Here is a 21,359-nt window from a genome sequence, read left to right as displayed (position 1 = left end):
TATGACATGCTGCGAGCACTCACATGCTAAGGGTTAATACCGTTCCTTGCCTGCACAGCTCTGACTTACCACTACAGGGCTGTCAAGCAGGGTTGTGGCTACATGCTAGAATGCCTGGGTTTTATCCCTGCTCTGGGTAGGGAGGGGGAGCTGGGAGCCGTGCATCCTGGGATGCTGGAGGACTAGAAATTGCTCATTTTAGCTCTGCAGAGCTGATTCAAATTACCTTAACATGAACTAGGTAGTACAGTGCAGAGTTAACTCTCACTTGAGTGGTCTAACTTTGAGATGTGCAGAGGGCAGTTAGTACAAGTTAAAGAGCTTTAACGTACCAACACTCACATTTTAAGTGCCCTTAGGATAGTCTAAGTGTAATGTGTAACTTCCCTCTTAGAGAAGCCAGGAGGGCTGCTCTAAATCATATCGGCTGAAGGCTAAGTGCTGTGGATTCCAGCCAGTCCACTTTCCACTCGTGTCCCCTAGATGAATGGAGAAAAAAGGATCTGTTGCGGAGTAGTCTGGCTATCCCAATGCTGGGGAAATCCTCTAGAGCAGTCAGAAAGGGAACAGAAAAGGAGAATGGAGCCCCGTGCTTTTATAGGAAAAACAGAGACATAAATCAAGTGGCCGTTGCTCTGGAGTGCTGTTTATATTCCTAACTGCAGAAGAGGAAAAACACAATCTAAAATAATTCTTCCTTAAGCCTGTGCTTTGAGATGTAAGCTGATCAGTTCCTGGAGCCACCAAGGAGAAATTTCCTTGAATGTTCATCCTTACACAACATGCAAGGTTCAGTAATGGGGGTTTCCACTTTTTTTGGTAGCAGCTGATCACTGCCAGAAGCAGGGCGTGGGAACTAATGGGTTAGTGGACTGATCCGGTATGGCAGAACCATCTCTCTAAAAATAGGTAGTTATTCTTCCCATTTCCTTGTCCTGACACAGAATTTCCTTTCCTAATTCCATTTTTTGGAGGCTTGAGTAGCTGACAGATCTGCTTTGATCCCTATTAGAGTGTACATCTCCACTTGCAAAATAACTGCATTAATAAACAATGGGTGGGAATTGAGTTAGAGGTGTACACTTAGTGCTAAAAGCCTTTGATCACAGCCAGCACACACATGTATTTGATGCCTGTTTTTAGCTCAACATTTCAAATCTTACCATAAACTATCTTAGGGAAACACGCCTTGCTGGCTTAGCTTTATTTTATTTTTTGTTCTATATACAATGATCAGTCTCTGTTTTATTGCTCAAAGCCACTCAGTTCAGTAGCTTGGGGCACTGGAGGGAACTTGTTATATGGGTCAATCAGTAGTGATCCCAGCACTGATATGAGTTAGGGCAGCCTAAGGGCGGCAGCAGGAATAATGGGGCATCTATACATGTACTCTGAGGGTAGGAGGGGGATGCTTTAATTAAAGTGGCTGCAAGAACCACTCTACGTAAAGTGCCTGGATTGTCTCATGACCATGCTTCAATATGGCGGTAGGGGCGCTTTATCTAAAGTTTGTTCAACAAGCTTTAGATAAAGTGCCCCCACCACCATTTTGAAGTGTGGGGATGCTGATGCATGAGACGTGGAGGCTGGCTGGAGTGCAGTAATTGCCACTTTCCAGCAGACTTGATTAATCGAGTCTGCTCCAATGCACTGTAATGACAATGGTTTGGAGCAGCCTCTGCACTCCTGTATAGGCACCCACGGAGAGGCCTTTCAGGAGAGCTGAAGCAGTGACTGAAAGTGCCAATTGCCAGGATGTCTCCTGGCTTAAGTCAAGAGGAAAAGTAAGATACAAAACGGCCTTGGCTTTAGCAAGGCTCACAAAGACTTAAGTGGTGCCTGATTTCTTAATTGGCATTCTTAATTTTCATAAGCCTCTCCCTTCCTTCCTCCTCCTTCTCTTTCAAAGTACCATCTTCGGCTTGGAGAAAAGACAGCATAGTATACCATTAGCCCAGTGAAGACCAGGCACCCTCAGACTCTCCTCTGAAAGTCTTATTAACATGAGCTAATGCTTTTCAGCCCATTGTTAGCCATTTCCTACTTTCACACATTAAAAATTAAAAAAAAAAACAAATAAGTGATGAGATTTAAAGAATGTGTCACCGAATCATCTTGAAGGTTCAGGTCCTGCAATGGGAAGACACCTATTGAGTCCCATTAACTCTAGTGCGGCTCCATTAGAGGCACCTGGTTCTGCTGACATGGGTAAAATTGTAACTTTGGGGCTACTGATGTAGTATAGTCTATGTGGCAAATAAGAAAAGACACTATAAAAATCAGAGAAGGATTGGAATCTGGAAGTTTTCATTTTTCCTGTTGAAGTCAGTAGAAGATGACATATTTAGTCTTCATATTTAAATTTTATTAGTGGGGGAGGAAAGGTGGTATGGTAGTTTTATAAAACCGAAAAAATGCTGATAATGATGACTGCAAATCATGGCTTTGGAAAGCGTTTCTTTAGAAGGTGTTTGTACAGGTTCCTGGATATAATGAGGATGGGTCATGATAAGAACATATGTGGGAATACATGGTGAGGGAATGTAACAATGCAGGAGTGTTCAGCAGGGCATGGAAGAAATGTGGTACAGAGGTGGGGTCTGAACTGGAGTTTTGCCTGCTGCACTATCTTGGGAAAAATTACTTGACTGTTCTTTGCCTCAGTTTCCCCATCTCTTAAATGGAAGTGCTAGTACTTAACCTTCCCTTTGTATGGGCTTTATACCTGGATAAAATGTGATATAGTAAAAACAGTGTATTACAATATAAGCAAAAAAGGGAATCTTGCTAGAAAGTAATATGAAACTGAATGGCTATTGTCATTCCTGGAGATTTCCTATGAATTAAAAAAGAATGTAGACAGCTCAGCATAAATAATGAAAAACATGTGATTTTAATAATTGTACCAGGGATGCAGTTTACACCATCATATAGAGAGCTGGTCAAACAATCTCGAAGCAAGGGATTTTTTTGGAAGTGGGGAGGAAGTATTGGGTTGGATGAATGGACTGTAAAGTGGATAGAAAGCTGGCTGGATTTCAATTGCTCAATGTCTAGCTGGAAGCCAGTATTAAGTGGGGTGCCCCAGAGGTCGGTCCTGGGGCCAGTTCTTTTCAATATCTTCATTAACGATCTGGAATATGGGATAGATTGCACCCTCAACAAACTCTCAGATGACACCAACCTGGGGGGTGTAGTAAATACACTGGAGGGTATTGCTAGGATTCTGAGTGACCTAGACAAATTGGAGCATTGGGCCAAAAGAAATCTCATGAGGTTCAACAAGGACAAGTGCAAAGTCCTGCATTTAGGATGGAAGAATCCCATGCACCAATACAGACTGCGGACTGACTGGTTGGGCAGCAGCTCTGCAGAAGAGGGCCTGCGGGTTACAGTGGACAATATGATGGATGTTAGTCATCAGTGTGCCCTTGTGGCTAACAGCATTGGTAGGAGCATTGCAAGCAGATTGAAAGAAGATATTATTCTGCTCTATTCTGCACTGGTGAGGCCACATCTGGACTACTGAGCATGTCTTCATGTGCATTTATGTCAACTTAAATGTGCTGTGCAGTAAGTTACTGTGCAGAAGTGGGAATAGGCCAGTATCTACATGTGCAGGCATTAAAGCACATTACCACTGTGTGGACTGACTTGGGACTAAAGTTAGTCCCTAATCAGTCCACATACACAGTGTTACTGTGCTCTAACTAACTGGGCATAAATTTGATACCGGCATGGTGCAGGTATCAAATTTATGCTCAAGTCAGTGTAAGTCACCATATTTACTGTGCACTACAGGCATGCACATATAGATGCGTGCCCGTACTGCATAGTAATTTCAGTTACTGTGCAGTAATTTCAGTTACTGCTCAGTAAATGTGCATGTGTAGACATGCCCACTGTGTCCAGTTTTGGGGTCCCCACTATAGAAAGTTGTGGACAAGTTGGAGAGAGTCCAGCGGAGAGCAATGCAAATGGTCCAGGGCTTGGGACACATGACTTATGAGGGGAGTCTGAGGGACCTGTGTTAATTTACTCTGCAAAAGAGAAAACTGAGTGGGGATTTGGTAGCAGCCTTCAATTCCCTGCAGGGGGTTCCAAGGAGAATGGAGCTGGACTGTTCTCAGTGATGGCAGATGACAGAACAAGGAGCAACAGGCTCAAGTTGCAGTAAGGGAGGTTGAGGTTGGATATTAGGAAAAACTTTCTCACTAGGAGGGTGATGAAGCACTGGAATGAGTTACCTAGAGAAGTGGTGGAATCTCTATCTTTGGAGGTTTTTAAAGCCCAGCTTGACAAAGCCTTGGCTGGGATGATCTAGTTGGGGCTGGTCCTGCTTTGAGCAGGGGGTTGGACTAGATGTAACCTCCTGAGGTCCCTTCCAACCCTCATTCTCTATGGTACTATGATTCTAAGGTGGGGAGGTGGAGTGGGGAAGTGGGTGTCACAAATGCTGATTTGACAAAATCAGGCCATTTTTTTAAAAACAGTATGTGGAAAACAATCAGAATGTGTCCTTTTGATAAGGCTGAAACATTTTGTTTCAACTTTACCAGTTTGACAATTTATGCTGAAGATGATGCAGGTGAACACAATTGTCAAGTGAAAAGGAAACATTTCGATCCCATCAAAAATTTTTTTTTGAATTTTTGTCGTTTCTGAAATGAAAGATTTTGAATTATACTGAAAAATGAAAAGTTCAGACTTTTGATTCTTTGTTCCAAATCAAGACAAAAGGAAGCATGGAAATATTTGTATGGCCCCAGAGTGGAAATTGTATTTTCTGACAAACTTTCCTTATTAGCCATACAGATAAAGCATGTTTTAATGAGTTTTATGTTAAATATATCAGTCCAACAGCAACAATATTATTTATGTAGTGCCCTCTACCCCCAAACATTGTGCAATAGTACATTTATGAGCAGATTTTAATTCTCACAATGCCTCCATGAGTCAGGCAAGTATTATCTTTTCTGTTGTGCAATTGAGTAAACTTAGGCACATGAATCAAATGACTGACACCGAGGAATGATTGACTGAGCCTAGAATAGAATAAACTTGACTTTCAAAGACACAACCAGTCATACCATTGGCTTTTCACAATAGTTGCCAAGGGTAAGAAGGAAATTCAAGGGCGTTTTCAACATTTTTTTTGCATATTCATGCTTTTTCACTCTTACAGCCATGAAACCTTTTTTCGTCCAAACTGAATTGCAGAGATCTGAGTCTGGGCAGTCTGTGCTTTCAGTAACTCCGTTGTTGGTTTTTTATGTAGCAAGCTCATGAAAAGAATTGCACTGAGATCTAATCACTGCTGATGACTTAATCTATACATTACCCCCACTAAAGTATTCATCCAAGCAAATCTACAGAACAAGTGTTGGCTACATCTGATTGTGTTCAAACCTATTTGTTGCTGAAGTGCCTCTGGATGTGATGAGCTACAACAGCGAAGAGAAAAGTGTACCAATCACAGGATAAATTAATAACTTTGGTGTGGCAGATGAATAGTAGTAATGCTGCAGGCCAGAACGCTAAGTCCCATCTACTCTATCGAATGCATTGTAATTTAATTGGCAGGTGCTTTTCCATTTCTTTAAGGAAGATCAATGAGAAGTGCATGAAGATCCACTCATCCAGGAAGCAGTATGATGGGTAAAAGGAGAGGAAAGGAAGCCTAGGTTCCCAGGGGGTAGACCCTTCTATTTTAGAAAATAAAGAGTTCTTCTGGAGTCAATGAAGTAATCACAATGTTTGATTTTATCCCTGATTTTGCTGCTGGTTGCCTTTGTGTTCTTGGGCCACCCATATAATTTGGCCCAGTTTATTCATGCATTCAGCACTCCCTCACACAGATGGCACAAGGCTACATTAATTAATATTTATATATATAGGGTATCTTCATGAGTGCTTCCCCACTGAGCTGTCCATGTGCAATTTTTATATCAGTTATTCATTTGCTGTTAGCAGCACCCAGATCTGTTTGACAGACCAAATGCTATCTCCAGGATGAGCCTGAAACTGAATTTCCAAATAGCATTGAAACTTTTGGTTGACACAAGATCCATTCCTACCTTCTTGCATGAGCACCGTGCAATGGATGGTGGCTCAGGGGAATGACTTGGCAGAGTTTGGCTGTTAGTTTGTGAGTTCTGGTTAAACAGGCTAGTTTAGATCAACCAACAACCAGGACTTCAGGACAGGATTGGAATTTTCTTTCCCACTTAAAGGGGGAACGAAGCCCTCTCTCTTGTGTGCCTCTCATTACAGAAGATGAATGCTTGTCATGCTCCAAATGACCCAGGTTTAGAAATGTTTCATTCTTGTATAGAGAAGACCTACAATAATAATAATAATAATAAAAAAAAAAAAAACAGATGAGGAGGAAGTTTGAGGTTCTGTGGCTTTCATTTTTTACAAGGTATAAAACTTTGGTTTCAAGAAGCAGTGTTCCTTTACTGTTAGACAGGAATGGAAAATGATAGAGGGGAAATGTGGCTATAAAATGTATAGAGCCCTTCTTAATCATCAGGCAGTGTCCAGATAATGGAGGAGAGGTATAAATTATCTTGCAAATGGCCTGGGGTTGCTCTGAACAAGCAGTTTATCATCATTATTGATCATCACTTACTTCTTAAACATAAGCCTTAGTTACATTCTTTAGAGCAGGAAAGGCCTTACAATGATATAATTTTACTTCTATATCTGCATTAAGATAGACTGAGTCATCGTGTTTTGTTTCAAATAAGGAGCATCTCATATCATTCTGACATTTGCTTAAAGCACACAGGCCTGTGTAGCAGGTTCCGGGCTGGGGAGAAAATGGTTTTGTTCCAAGATATGTATGCAAACCAACTTATGTCTACAGTCGTGCTTTGAAGATGCTTCCTTGTTGACAGATAGTAAAGTCCCAGTCAGGCTGTTGCACAAAATGCTTGTTTATATAAGTCAGAAAATGTTGGAAACAAAGAGAATTAAACCACCAAATTATTTAGCGTTTGGATAATGGGTCTTTCAGATCCCTGGTCTAAAAGCAGTAGTTGATAGGGGAAAGATTCTAGAAATAGAAGATGTTTTTACTTGAAATCACCAAAAATGTGTTTTGCTTGGTTAATGGGAATAGGGTGACTTTTTTGTCATCCCTTTTTGGAGCTTGGTTTTTAGGAGGTGACTATGGGAGAAATGCTTAGACTATGAAGAACAAGTATAAAGACCACTGTGCTGTCTCCTGATATTCTGAGACTCAAGAGATCTTCATTTGTCTGAGGCTGAGGAGTATCCTGCTGAGATCAAGGCCCAGAAAAAGGAAATTGAATGATCTTACCACTTCCATCAGCTTAGCCAAACCGGGAATGCCCCTGGGGGTGTGAGATTCAGGTCCCTGCTTTTGCCGTTGTGTCATTTTTATTCCTTATTTTCTCTTCCCTATCTCTCTCATTTTATCTTCTGTCTGATATGAGTTTAGTAGAGATGTTTAAGACAGCTCTACCGTTTGCAGAAGTTTGGTTAGCCTGTGGCCAGAGCAGCAGCTAAAACCAACATCTTAAGTAGCTTGTTGTTGATAAAGTTTGGCCAGATCTTAAATAGCTGATAAGACTATTTGCTAAGCCTGTGTTTTCCTAGAAGCTAAGCTGGAACTGAAAGTTTGCAGTAGAAATTAAAGCTATTTTCTCTCTGTTGCTCTTTTCTTTCCCCGTTTTCCCATAAAGAAGATGGAACTGACCAACATCGACAGAAGCGATCTCGGCTAACTTTCTCTCCCATAAAAGAACAGTTAATGCCATCTTTAATCCCATTTAAAAGACTATAAAAAGGTGTAAATCCTTAAAAACCCACCAGCTAAAATAGAAAGGGAATACAATTATTTCATTGATATCTCTTTTTGGATACTTTTCAACACCGCAGATGTTGCTGAGAGTATGTTGTGTAAATGTTCAACATAAGATCATCCATGCTGTTCTAGGCTCAGCTGTTTCCAGTGGTTTGAAGATGCCCAAAGGGTCTTCTGTACTTCTTGGACTTGGGTCCCCTTCATTGGGGTCTGATACTTCATTGGAGTCCCCTCAGTTCCTTAAGGTTTCGCAGCCTTCTATACAGGGAAGGATGCAAAACATCTTCAAAGTTTATCTATTCCTGGCACTTAGATGCACAAGGTTAAAATAGTTTCCAAATTTATGTCAAGGAATTTACTGCCTCCCCACCCCAAGCAGATTGGCAGGGACTGTTGTTTTTTGCCTTGCTCTGTAGCAGGAAGCACAGTCCACTTTCTAGAATGATGTGGGCATATTTTACTTAAAAATGATGTACTGTTGTAGTGGTTTGGGGCATTGGCAACACCCTAGATGTCTCCTGATCGATTTTTCTGGCCCACAGCTATTTTTGAGATTGAGTCTTTTGTATGTTTTGAGGCTTTCAAAAGTCTGATAGGACTTGTTATAGGATGCTAGCGGGTGCCGTGTACATATTCTTGTGGAATACGGGCAACTCAGACCTCTTAGCTCAGCTGTTGTGCCTAGTTCTTGAGCAGACACCTCCGCATGGTTCATGTGATAAAGGTTTTCTTAGGAACCATAAAGCCATAAGCCTTCATTTAAACCCTGATGTCGCTGGACTTACAATAAATATATTTTACTTAGGAGGAAATGTGGGCCCATGTTGAACATTAAAGCAGGAACTTGCACAGAAAGGCATTTTGTGATGAAGATTAGCATGCCAAATGAAACCCCTTGTGAAGCCCACAGATTGGATCCCTGGCCCCAGTGCATTATATCCCTGGATAATAAATCATTTGTCTCCCTTCTATTCCCAGACAACTGTGTCCAGAAAGTGCATTAAAATAGGTTACAAACATTATTTCCGGAGATTAACTCTGAAAGCTTTGGTTTAAAAACATAAGCAAATCGCTGGATTCTCAGTAAATATCTCTTCTATTTCTGGTCCAAGATAAGATCTCAAGATGTTCTCAATATTTCCTGTTTCTTGCCTACTCTTTATAAATGTGCAGCCTAGAAAACGGGGTTCGACGACTGCAAATAGAGCAAACACAGGAAAGGTTCTATGGAGACTCGGCTGTTGTAATACATGAGTCACTGGATCCACAGAACTTAACGGGAACTGGAAAATAGGCAGTGCTTTCCACTTAGTGTTTGCTGAAGCCCTCTTAAGTGGGAATGAAAAAAAAAACACACTGCTGAGGAAAGAGGTTTTGGTTCAAGCTCCCTGTCAGCAGGTGGTTGATAATCCTTTATTTCTCTATGTACCCTGATACAATTTTATCATCTTTTCAACAAGGCACCTGATGCACTTTCACTATCGTTCTTCCAGCCATTATACACACAGCATGTGTTTATGGAGGACAAAAATCACTATGATATGGCACAAATCAATTAATTATATTGGTGATATATTAGTATACAGGGACTGTGGGTAGTTCTGCATACTAGTCACACAAGAATAGCTGCAGCCATCAGAACAAACCAGCGTAGTGAACTTTCCAATAATATGCGCTATTTTAAATAATTCCCAAGCTCTTATTCCGGGCATTGTTTACCTTTATGGGAAATACGCTATAGTCAGCATTTTCCTTCTCTGTCTAGGTCATGCTCTATATTTAGCTCAAAAAGATTTCCCTCTTGCACTACATGAAGTGTCTATAACGATTCCCTATGCTGACTATTTTTATTTCCCTTTTCTCTTTGCTTCAATGGCCCTTTTGTCAAAGTGTTTTATTTCTTCGATTTTCTACTTCCTTGTGTCACATCTCTGAAATCCTATTGGGTTCTTTCCTAGTCATTTGATAGTCAGACTAGTTTCCTGGCCAATACAAAGATCACCGAAGCATGTTACGCCAGATTGCTCCTGAACATGTGTGCGGTTCTTCTGCCTTGCTTGTAACATAATGCAGTACAAATGTGTACAGAACTAGTCACGTGGTAGAAGGCTTTGGGGGAACTCAGAACCAGCAGCAATAATTTGCCAAGGGCGATCTGCTTTTGTTCTGAAAGCTGTCTGTATACTGGAGATACATTTCTGGGGCTAGAGAAGAGAGAAGAGAAATGTTTAAATATATTAAACATATTAAATATATTAAGAATGGCCGAAGTTTCCATTCTACTTTAGTCTTGGCATGGATAGGTGATTAGTTTCTGTTCTAAGTCACATCCTCTGCAATCTTTATTCTACCATTGCACAAGGATAGTCTGGTCAATATTTGACTGGGAAATTTCTTGGCAGTGCTATTATTGGAGTAAGTGCCTTGGAGTCAGTAATGATGATTAATACCACAGATGACTAACCTACATCCTTATGTGGACACTCATTTTTCAGTGACGCACTGATTACTAGTATGGTTTGTAAGTGCAGCTTGAAAAATAGGGGTCAAAATCAAGGTTGGTTGGTGCTACCTTTGGCCTTGATCCTTCAGACACGCTTGGGTAGCGAGCATTTTACAGAGCAAGATGCGAATTTGAAGTGATCTCGACCAATTGGAGAAATGGGCTGGTATAAATAGAACAAGTGCAAAATGAGACACGTATGTAAGCACAACTGACTAAACAAACACAAAATGAGGAACAATTGTCTAGGGAGCAGTTTTTCAGAAAAGGATTGGATTGGTATACTGGATCATAAAAGAAATGTGAATCAGCAATGTCACACAGTTGTGGAAAAAAGCAAACACCGTACTGGGCTGTATAAACAGGCGTATCCTATTTAAGATACATAGCATAATGCTTCTGCTCTGCACTCGTAGGGCCTCAGCTGGAGTACAGGTTCACTTTTGGGGCCCACACTTCAAGAAAGATAGGAAAGATAGGAATAAGTGGAGAGAATCCAGCAACAAAGGTGATCAGAGTGCCTATGAGGACTGAGTGAATGAACTGGGCTTATTTAATAAGTATTAAAGACAGAAGACTTGAGATGAGACTTGATAGTAGTCTTCAAACAGGTCAAAGGTTGCTAAAAGGAAAAAAAAGAGGGAGTAAATTTGTTTTCTGTGTTCATTGAGAATAGGACAAGTTACAATGGATTTAATTTACTATGAGAGGGAGAGAGAGATGCAGGTTACACATTGCAGGGGAAGGAGGGAGCACAACTTTCTAATTCGAACTCTCCTAGTTATAATTCTTATCTCTCCTATTCTAAAGAGAGTCAAGGATGGGACCATATTATCTTGGGGGGCTGTGGAATCTCTTTCATATTTCCTTTGCTGGAGACCATGGAGAATTGGTTAGACCCAGGCTGTCCAACTGACAGCCCACAGGCCACATGAAACCTGGGAGAGGTTACTGTGTGGTCCCCATGTTCCCACCTCGTGACTCCATCTATTGCTCTGGCTGCTGCTGACACCAGGGTCTCTCGGCTCCCTTGCCCTCCCTTTTCCTTCCTGCTTTTGCTTCCTGCTCCCGTCGCAGGGCATGCAGCAGTGCAGCCCACGGGGCCAGGGGAGTCTGCAGCGTGGTACAGCTCCCTAGCTGAAGTAGAGGGCACACACAGTGCAGCCAAGCGGTGTTCCCACATACATTAGTGCAGCTGCTGGGTGCGCAGCATGTACAGCCCTCAGTTGCTTAGAAGCTGGACAGCCTCAGGTTAGACAAATCTCTCTCCAGGATGGTTGATTCCATCTTGGGGAAAGGACTAGGTTCCTTTTTGCCCTATTTTCCATCACTCTATGGTTTTCTATGAGTACTGAATAAACTCCTTGTCTCTGATCCTGTAGATAACGCACAACATCCTGCACCTGTATGAGCATTTGCCTCTCCAGAACCACCTGTAAATTCAGGGATGAGTGGGATTACTCCTTTGTGTATTTGTAGGATTGAAGTTTTATTCCTAATGTAGACTAGAATAATTTTTAGAGTGGTATGGTTACAGCAAACCCCTAGAGCAGGGGTGGCCAACCTGTGGCTCCGGGGCATGTGCGTGGAACAGGCCCTGTTTTGCACTGACGTGGTGTGTCTGTATCAGTGGGGACAACCCCTTTGGTAGGCGCGCACTCTGCTTCCTGACCTGCCGCAAGCCACAAACAGAGGCTGCTGGTGCCACTTGTGACACTCATGCCACGGGTTGGCCACTCCTGGTCTACATTATCCACTTACACCACTTGAGCTCAGGTCTAAACAAGCCCTTAATTAATACTTTTCCATCTCATAGAAGATGAAGAGAAATGTACAAACCTGTAAGGAAGGTGAAGTTCCCAATGAAGGTTTTTCAGTTGTCATAAAATTATACTGGTGCAAAGCGGATGTTAAAAATACCAGATAAGAGTATAGTGCCTTACAGTCACTTAGAGCTGATGGGAAGTATGCAGGCAGGCCTGAGGGGAACGAGAACTGCAGTGTTACAGATGTGTGATGCAATTGTTGGTCTCTCTGCTACCACTGCTGGAAGCAAAGCATATTTTTTAGTCCAAATAACACTCACTTCTTTTTAGGTTAAGAGATAATACTATCATTTAGACCCCGGGTTGGCCAACCTGTGGCATGCATGCCATGAGTGTCACAGGCAACCTTTGTCTGTGGCTCATGGCTGACCAGGGAGGGCACAGGCACCACCGTGGCAGATTGGGTAGGGAGCAGAGCAGCAGATCAGGCAGGAGAAGGAGACAGGGTGAAGGTGTGGGGCTAATTTGTGGCATACCTGCCAAAAAAGGTTGGCCCTGATGATTTAGGAAATGGGGACTAATTGTGATATCCTTGATCTAGCACAACAACAATAGTACAGTACTCCTCACTTAATGTCATCCCGGTTAACATTATTTCATTGCCAATCTATTAGAGAACATACTCTTTTAAAGTCTTGCAGTATTCAGTTATAATGTTGTTTGGCCGCTGCCTGCTAGTAGGTAACTACTGTGTTGTAACTGGATTTGCTTAACATCGTTTTGCTTAAAGTTACATTTTTCAAGAACGTTACTACGACATTAAGCGAGGAGTAGCTATAAGAACAATAACAAGAACAACCACAGTAATAATAGTAACAGTAATGACAACACCAGTAATTATAGTAAAAACAAGAACAACCGCAGTAATAACAGTAATAACAACAGCAGTAATAATAGTAAGTACAATAGCAGCAGTAATAATACTAGCAATAATAGTGATAGTAATAACAATAACAGCAGTAATACAGGCAGTCCTTGGTCTTAAATGTTGTAACTCGGAGCCAATTTTCTCATAAGAAACAATGTAATAAATGAGGGATTGGTTCCTGAACTGAGGCCTGATATCCTATTTTTACCAAAAATACCCCAGAATTTTGTACTCAATTAATTATAGATGAGTAATATAGCTACATGAATATATCTATATTGTAAATAGCAATCATATTGATTTGGAAGGACTTCTTTGAAGTGACGTTGCTGGACTTTTTGGAGGGCTTTTGGCTGGAGTCTTCTCAGGAGTCCTGGCTGTGGGTTTTTCTGGAGTCCTGTCTGCTTTCTTAAAGAAAGCATCCAAGGAAGTTTGGACAGATGTTCTCCAGGGACATGGGTGACGCAGAGAACTTGCTCGCTGGTGTGGCATCGCATCGGGTCAAGCGTTGTAAAGCTGAAACGGACATCAGAAAGTGGAAACAGGGTGTCAATTTATAAACCTCATAAGTGTCATCCATTGGAACTCGAAATGCATGTAATAATAATAGTCACAACAGCAGCAATAATATGAATAGTAACAACCACAGCAGTAATAGTGATAGCGATAACAGCACTAATAATCCTAGGAATAATAGTAATAATAAGAATAACAACAGCAGCAATAATATTAATAGTAACAACCACAGCAGTAATGCTGATAACAACACTAATAATCCTAGGAATAATAGTAATAATAATCAGAACAACAGCAGTAATACTATTAATCGTAACAACCACAGCAGTAATAGTGATAACAGCACTAATAATCCTAGGAATAATAGTAATAATCAGAACAACAGCAGTAATAATAGCAGTAACAGTACTACTAACAGCAGCAATAGGAGTAGTAACACTAGTCGGAAGAACTGCAACAGCAATAAAACAGTAGCAATAACATCACGAGTCCAGGATAGGAAGAGGAAGGCTAATTGTAACAATAGCAGCGCTAGTAGCAAGAGCAATCCAGTAACAAAACAGCACTGCCAGGACTCCTAGCAAGAGTAGCAATACAGTGGTGTTAAGAATAGTAATAACGTTACTAATTGCATCGGTACCCCCGTCCCGTGCCCCCGGGCTTTCCCCACACTTCTCCTCCGGTGCAGGTTTCCGGGCGGGCGCAGGCTCCTCCCCGGGGCCGCCCGGGCGGTCCCTGCCCTGCCCCCGGCTCTCAAGCGCGGCGCGGCTCGGCGCTGGGGGAAGAGCAGCTCCGGCGGGGCCAGGGCAGGGGTCGGCAGGACCCGGCTGCAGGTAAGGACGGGGATGGGGACCCCGCGGGGCGGTGGGTGCCGGCCCCATCCCGGCAGGTGCCGTCGGGGCCGCCCCGTGTCCTCCCCACGTCCCTCGGGCTCTTGTCGAGCCTGCAGGTGATGAAGGCTGCGACACGTGGGTTGGCGGAGCTTTGAACGCTTTGCTTGGTAAATGCAGCAAGCCCCGCTGCCTGCTTTCTCTTCCTCCCGTGGGCTAATAAGCAACCGGGTGCCAGCCAGTCCTGGCAGCTTCAACACGTTTCAGTTCATGAGCCGAGAGTGCTCCTCCGCTCCCGGGCAGCGGCGTGGTTGAGCGCCCAAGTTGTCTCGGGTTGAGCGCCCAAGTTGTCTCGTGCTGGCGCTGCTTGGCTTTCCCAGAGAGAAAAAATTGGCAAGGCATTTGTATGGGGTTAGGGGAAACCCACCTTTCTGCCGCTCCGTGAACGTGGCAGGCGCCCGGCTGAGAGACCCTGGGGATGAAACTTGGTTTCTTGTGCCATTTAAAGCTCTGGTTTGAAGCTCTTTGAGACGCCCGATTGTTTCTCACCCGGGCCACGGACCATGTTGCTGGTATCGGTGACTTGAGCAAAAATTCCCACAGGCGAAAGTCCTCGCCCGCAAGACCAAAGCGCACTGGTCTCACTGAAATACCGTGGATGGTGTGTATGTTTGGAAGTGGCACTTTTGGTTCAGATCAGGCCTAGTTTGCATCAAAGTAGAAGTTTTGGCACAGGTACATGCAGGAGCAAGGTTATTTTTAAAGTGTATTTGGTGGGATCAGTGTGATTTCTCCAGTTAAAACCAAAAAACCTCCCCCAAAAAACAAGCCAAGAAAAGGCTGTCATTTTCTGAATCTCTTTCTACACCTCCTTAATAGAAATGGCTTAAATTTTTTTGGATATATCCTCAATGTAACACCAAAGTCAAGGGAGTTAGGGGTGCCCTTATTTTAATTAATGCCAATTGCTCATTGAATCCTGTGTGTGTATAGTAAGGCAATTTCCTAGGGGAAATTGATATGTCTGCCTTGGCTGTTTACATGATATTGCAGTGGATTACCTTGTGAGATACCTGCCTTGGGTGACTTTTTTCCTCTCTGAGACTCTGATATCATCAGTATGAATGGGTGGCCTGGGTGTCAAAGTGCATAAATGGGTTATGCTGCCACTGTTGTTTTTAGTTTTAGGGCAATTAGTACAATAAAGCTTGTCTTTTAAGACATTAAAATGGCCTGTGAATGGTAAGTGCAATAGCCCTTAATATATTCAAGACATGTGAGAAGTAATAACAGTTGGAATATAAGTGGGGTGGGGATCATTTTCCACTTCCTCACCCAGGACCCTCAAAACATTTCTGGTGTTTAAAATGTTATTTTATTTTATTTTATGTTTAGTCTTATGGTGAGAGAGAAGCTGTAGGATCTTTATGTTAAGATAAGACACTGGTGATTAACCTGTCTAGAGAGAAGCACAAATGTAACGTAAATCCCTCATGCCTCTCACTGACTATCGGTAAAAGTTTGCCACCTAAGTGGTATTTAAAAATCATCCCCTCTTTGACCAATGAACAGTACATTGTGAAAGGATTAGTAGCATTGCCTCTCCGGGCAGCCAAAGTAATTATCGCTGTACCTGGAACACAGTCAGTGTTAGGTTTTTTCCAGTGCCTTTCACATTTGGCAATATAAGCAACCCATTTCCAACTAACTGAACTGATGAAATTTCCCGTACTTGACTGATGGCCAGGACGCATAATTGCATCAAATGTACTTGTTCAGGCAAGACATAAGATTGCTGCTTTGGGGTTTGAAGGTTAAAAACAATGGGAACTTGCCTTCAGCGGGATCTGGGAAACGTCTTCAGTACAGCCTGGGTATGAACAGAAGTTTGAGAGAAGCAATGCCCTTTGTCTGTAATGCAGTCATTCCAACTCTACCTGATCTACCTCCGTCCTCCTCTCAAGAGTAACTTTGTACATGGCATCTGAAAGCTGCGCTAAGGACAGGAGGTAGTGGGAGGGTGGGAACAACCTTTAAGCCATAACAACTTCCTTGTGGTTTGAGCTATGTTTGCTTAGTTGTTTGTCAGGATTTATCAGCCTCTACAGCTCAGTCTTGTGTGGCAACCTGCACTTAGCTTGCCACACAAGTTTAGGATGTCCTATGTTCAGGATGCAAGCAAAATCTCACATAAGCCAATATACCGTGCACATTTACACATGAATTTAAATGCACTTTTCCTAATGAGCATTAAATTTAGTACTGCCAATGTAAGGTACTAAAATGCGCATTCGGCTGCCCTAACGCACCCGAGCGAAAGCACATGCTGTTTTAGCAATGCTTAGTGTACAGCAGACTGTTTGACTACACAATAGCAGATTTGCACGGTGTTTTATGAAATGTTTTAATGTGCAGTAAAATAGGCTACTGCACATTAAAGTGCACATGTAGACCCACTGTATACTTGTCTTTGCCCCAGAGGGTGGGCAGTTGATAACGTTGTAGCTGCGGACTTTTGCTACTGCCGTCTCTGGGTTCTTTTCCGTCAGTGCCGAGTGTAGTCGCACTCTCTCTTTCTTGGTAGTTGCTTTTGGTAGTCTGGTTAGCCCTCTTTTATTCAAGACTGGCCTGGTTTACCGAAGGATAAAACATGCTTAAATACTCAAAATCTGCTTCTTTCTTGTTTTGAGTGGAAAGATGCCCCTGGTTTCCTTGTGCTTGGGCTGGTGTGTCCTGTCATCCCTTCCGCAGTCCCGTTTTCCTCTTATTTGGTGCCAGGGGTGGATGCAGGGGAGTGCAGTGGTACAATTATACCACCCCCTTTGATTCATAGTCCCCCCAAAGTTTAAAGTAAACCGTCTGGCAGTGGCAGCAGCAAGGGAGTTAACTGACTTCATGGTTCATGGTAATCAACCTGATTCCATCTAAATTCTTCATTCCACAGGTGGTAATGACCCTCTTTCCTTGTTAATGGCCTTAATGTTCAACTAACCAAGTTATTCTTTCTTCTGCAATTAGCTACTGCGTTAGCTGCTTCTGGTAATCCGCCTCCTATTTTACAGCCCTGTGGACTGTCCAATCTAAAACCATTAACTCACCTGAGAAAATAAATTTCTGTGAAGCAAGGGATGCACAGGGAGCATTGATTTTGCTTTATGTATCTGAAAGAGATGTATGTTTAATTCTAATGACTTCAGGACTAAAGTAACAACAACTTTTGATGATTTTTCCCTAGTTTAGTGTGCTTTTAAAACATTATGTAGATGTAGCAAATTAATGCACATTCCGATTAAATCTTATTTGTTTTTCCTTTGATCTTAAATGGGACAATATAGCCCTAGGCCTCTAGCCATTAGTAATCAAGCTTCTAGTTTCTTTTCACCTGGAGAAAAGATGTTGTGTTGCATGTGATGATGCAACACGCCATCTGCCCCCTCCTTAGATCCACCCGTGTGTGCTGCTGTTATGTAATATAATTGCATAGATGTTGTTTAAAATCAGTGGAACTAAAATAAAACCTCTGATTTGGAGAATCTGTGGATTTTGGAATTGGGGATTTCATTGTCCCCTTGAACTGCAGACATTTCATATATGGGGACATTCTTTGTGGGACTAGGCCTGTGCACATGTCTTTGTAGGGTGGGATTTAAGTGCAGAAGCCTTAGGAAGAGAATCTTAGTAAACACTGACCTTCCACAACAGTAGCTCCATTATTCACATTCAAAGTAATATGAAATAATATAGTACAGCCTGAAAAAATAAATAGTTTTTCCTTTCCTTTTAAAAATAATCTAGGACTTACTTTCCCAACATTTTTAGATGAGTGCACTACCATCAGCCTTCAGCATTTCTCTTGGACCATTAAGTATGCTTAAAATCAAACTTTTATTGGAAAAAAATCAAAATTTACTGTGGCTTTAAGGACCACAAATTGGGAACTGTTGATCCAGGATTTGAACCTGTATTCCCTAGGCAGGCTAACCTTCCATTGCCGCCTTCATTCTTTTGGATAAGGACTGCTTTGCACGATTGGACCTAACAATATTTTTAGAAGTATCTGAATCATGTCTAAAAGTTACTCCCTAGGTGTTTTCCGAATGGTCACATTTTTATCAGTGCCCAGTACTGAAGACAACTTTACTGAAGGAAAACATCTAAAAAATATATCTGTGGCCTGGTTTTATACTTGAGAAACCAGCAAGTTACAAGTTTTGTCTGTGTTACGAGCGGTAGGTGTGACCACAGCATGGGTAGGCAGGCCCGAACTTACTGCTGTGGTCGGCCTGCAGGAAACCCCGTTTCTCTCATAGGCAGCCGCCCTGTTCTGGAGTCCACGCTACTGCATCTAAACTGCTAAATCTGTTTGATCCAAATGGTTTGAAGTCAGTCCATATGTGCTTATCCTTGTTATGATACCACCCCTCTGTTGACATGCAGATCTGTCTTACATCATTGCCATTATATTGGGATTAACCATGTAGATACACTGCTTTAACAGAAATCCATGGTTATTAATGCCTAGGTAATTTGCTGGAATTACTAAATGTTTCCAGAAACAGAATCTGTTATTACCACTAAAAATGTGTCTTAGAAGAATTGATTGAAAGGGATTTTGGGTTTCTTTTTTTTTTTTTTTTTTTTAAGTTGAGAGTGGTTACTTTCTTAATTTTCCAAACTTATGACTCAAGACTAAAACGTCAAGTAAAATACAAGTGACAGCCAAGTTTAAAAAAAAAAAGATTCCTGTAATATTCATGGAAATTAACTTCTGTCTGCTGTGCTGTACTTTCAGACAAATAATAAAGGAATTCTTCTATTGCAAGGAGCTCAGAGACCACAGCAGAACAAAATGTTTTTGATACTATAATGGATTTCTATTTGAAATCCTTGTAATCATCAGTGTGATGAAATGATCAATAAGGATAACTGCACTTTGTCATGCATTAGCAGATGCATGATGAACAGGCCCAGGGAGGTGATGCTTCCCCTCTATGTGGCACTGGTCAGGCCGCAGTTGGAGTGCTGCGTCCAGTTTTGGGCACCGCACTTCAAGAGGGATGTGGATAACCCTAAGAGGGTTCAGAGGAGGCCACTTGGATGGTCAGAGGCCTGCAGGCAAGGCCTTACAAGGAGAGACTGAGGGACCTAGATCTCTCCAGACTTTACAAGAGAAGGCTGAGAAGTGATCTTGGGGCTGCCTATAAATTCATCAGGGGAGGGCAGCAGGGAATAGGAGATGCTCTATTTACTAGGGCACCCCTGGAGTAACTAGGAACAATGGCCACAAACTGATGGAGAGAAGATATAGGTTGGACTTCAGGAAGAACTTCTTTACGGTAAGGGTCACCAGAGTCTGGAATGGGCTTCCAAGGGAGGTGGTGCTCTTCCCTACCCTGGAGGTCTTCAAGAGGAGAGTGGACAAGCACCTAGTTGGGGTCATCTGACCCCATTACTCTTTCCTGCCCAGGGCAGGGGGTTGGACTCAATGACCTACTGAGGTCCCTTCCGACACTAACATCTATGAATCATTTGTAGGTGTTTGCCCACCTAAGATTTTTAATATTGATGGGCACCCTGGTTGAGAATCACAAAATATGGAAACTACATGGGGAACATACCATTGTTTTGTACTCCTTTCCTATTTTCTTACAGTTGGAGATTAGCCACTAGAGTAAAGAGAGCAAGCCCCATGCTTGGGGGGGTGAAATTCATTCTGCTGTGAAGAGAAGTTTTACATTATTTTAGGAGAGCACAATGGCCTAAAGGACCAGGGTTATTTAATCTGGAGAAGTGAAAACTGAGGGTGGGATTTGATAACAGTCTTCAAATACAAATTCAAAGGGTGATTTATAAAGACGATGGAACTAGTCTATTCTCTGTGACTTCAGTAAACATGAATAGGAGCAATGGCTTCAAGCTGCAGCAGAGGAAATTTAGGTTGGAGAGTCAGAACTGTCTGACCATGAGAGTGGTGAAGCATTGGAACAGGCGCCTAGAGAAGATGTGCAATCTCCATCCCTGGAAACTTTGGAGAACAGGTTAGCCAAACACTTGACTGGGATAGTATATTCAGGGATGGTCCTTCCTTGAACAGGGGGCTGGACTAGATGACCTCCTGAGGTCCTTCCAGCCCAGTTTTCCTATGATCCTAATTAACCTGTGCATGTAAACATCTCCAATAATATTGTGTTGCTTGTGTATCAGGTGCCAGCTGTGCTTCCGTGATGACCTGAGGATAATTGCATATCTTGATGTGAAACTAAGAGGTTTGTGTTATGCCACTATTTGCATCTCTATCCAAAACAAATCTAGGCAGTTGAGGTTACACAGTCAAATATCCAGAGCTTTACTTTTCAAATCATATTACATATTGAACTTGTTTTCAAGCAGTTAGTGATATGTGTTCATAAAATTATAGTTAGTTTGGCCTTCATAACCTGGTGCTGCAAAAGACAGAGTGCTGTTAAATATTCTTGGAGAGGCATCATTTCACAGTTCAAGAAACACTTGTTTTGTGACTAAGCAGAAAACAAAGCCACACAAAACAGTGCAGTGATCAAGGTACAAAAAAAAATCATCAACGTGTGACCTTACAACATTTTAAAATAAAAAGAAAATATTTGTTTGGGAAGGTTTTGTTTTGGAGGACTTTCACATTGACAGGATCATTATTCTGTAAATATTGGCTGCCTCTTGCCCAATTGTTCTCTCTGTTTGCTGAATTAGGACCTAATTTCAAAGTGCATGCGTCTTGCTGACTTCAGTCGCTCAGTCTGAAAACCTGAAGCCTTAAGGGATACGAGGTTCTTTTTACTGAACTGGTAGTGTTCCAATACAAACTCCATACGGTCTTGCAAATTTCCTGATATCTCATGTTCAAGACATGAGCAAACACCTTTAAACCAGTCTATAATGCTTTCTACTTGTAACTTGGGTAGGGAGTGTTGACGGTTTGATCTAGGCAGTCTGGAGATGGGTTTTC

General features: G+C 42.2%; 1 protein-coding gene and 1 long non-coding RNA gene across 4 annotated transcripts in view; one reads left to right on the top strand and one right to left on the bottom strand.

Annotated features, from left to right (window-relative positions):
* Positions 1 to 10,868: 10,868 nt before the first annotated feature.
* On the bottom strand, positions 10,869 to 14,268 carry LOC109280616 (uncharacterized). Of its 2 annotated transcripts, XR_002086992.2 has the most exons (3): positions 14,188 to 14,265; positions 12,177 to 13,547; positions 10,869 to 10,959 (listed from the first exon to the last, which is right to left on the bottom strand). It is a non-coding gene; the product is annotated as an uncharacterized LOC109280616 (long non-coding RNA). The 2 variants fall into 2 exon arrangements; XR_009455553.1 differs by having other exon boundaries at positions 10,869 to 13,547; positions 14,188 to 14,268.
* Positions 14,269 to 14,299: 31 nt separating this feature from the next.
* MCTP2 (multiple C2 and transmembrane domain containing 2) overlaps positions 14,300 to 21,359 on the top strand; it is a 179,250-nt gene continuing 172,190 nt past the window's right edge. For both annotated transcript variants that reach the window (XM_014606094.3, XM_006268225.4), the window contains exon 1: positions 14,300 to 14,380. The gene's annotated coding sequence lies outside the window, so the exon portion shown is untranslated. The remainder of the gene's footprint in view (positions 14,381 to 21,359) is intronic.

This window comes from Alligator mississippiensis, chromosome 11 (genome assembly GCF_030867095.1).
Source record: "Alligator mississippiensis isolate rAllMis1 chromosome 11, rAllMis1, whole genome shotgun sequence".
Classification (NCBI taxonomy): Eukaryota; Metazoa; Chordata; order Crocodylia; family Alligatoridae; genus Alligator; species Alligator mississippiensis.
The sequence above is the reverse complement of the archived record's forward strand: the minus strand, read 5'-3'. Positions and strand labels throughout refer to the sequence as shown.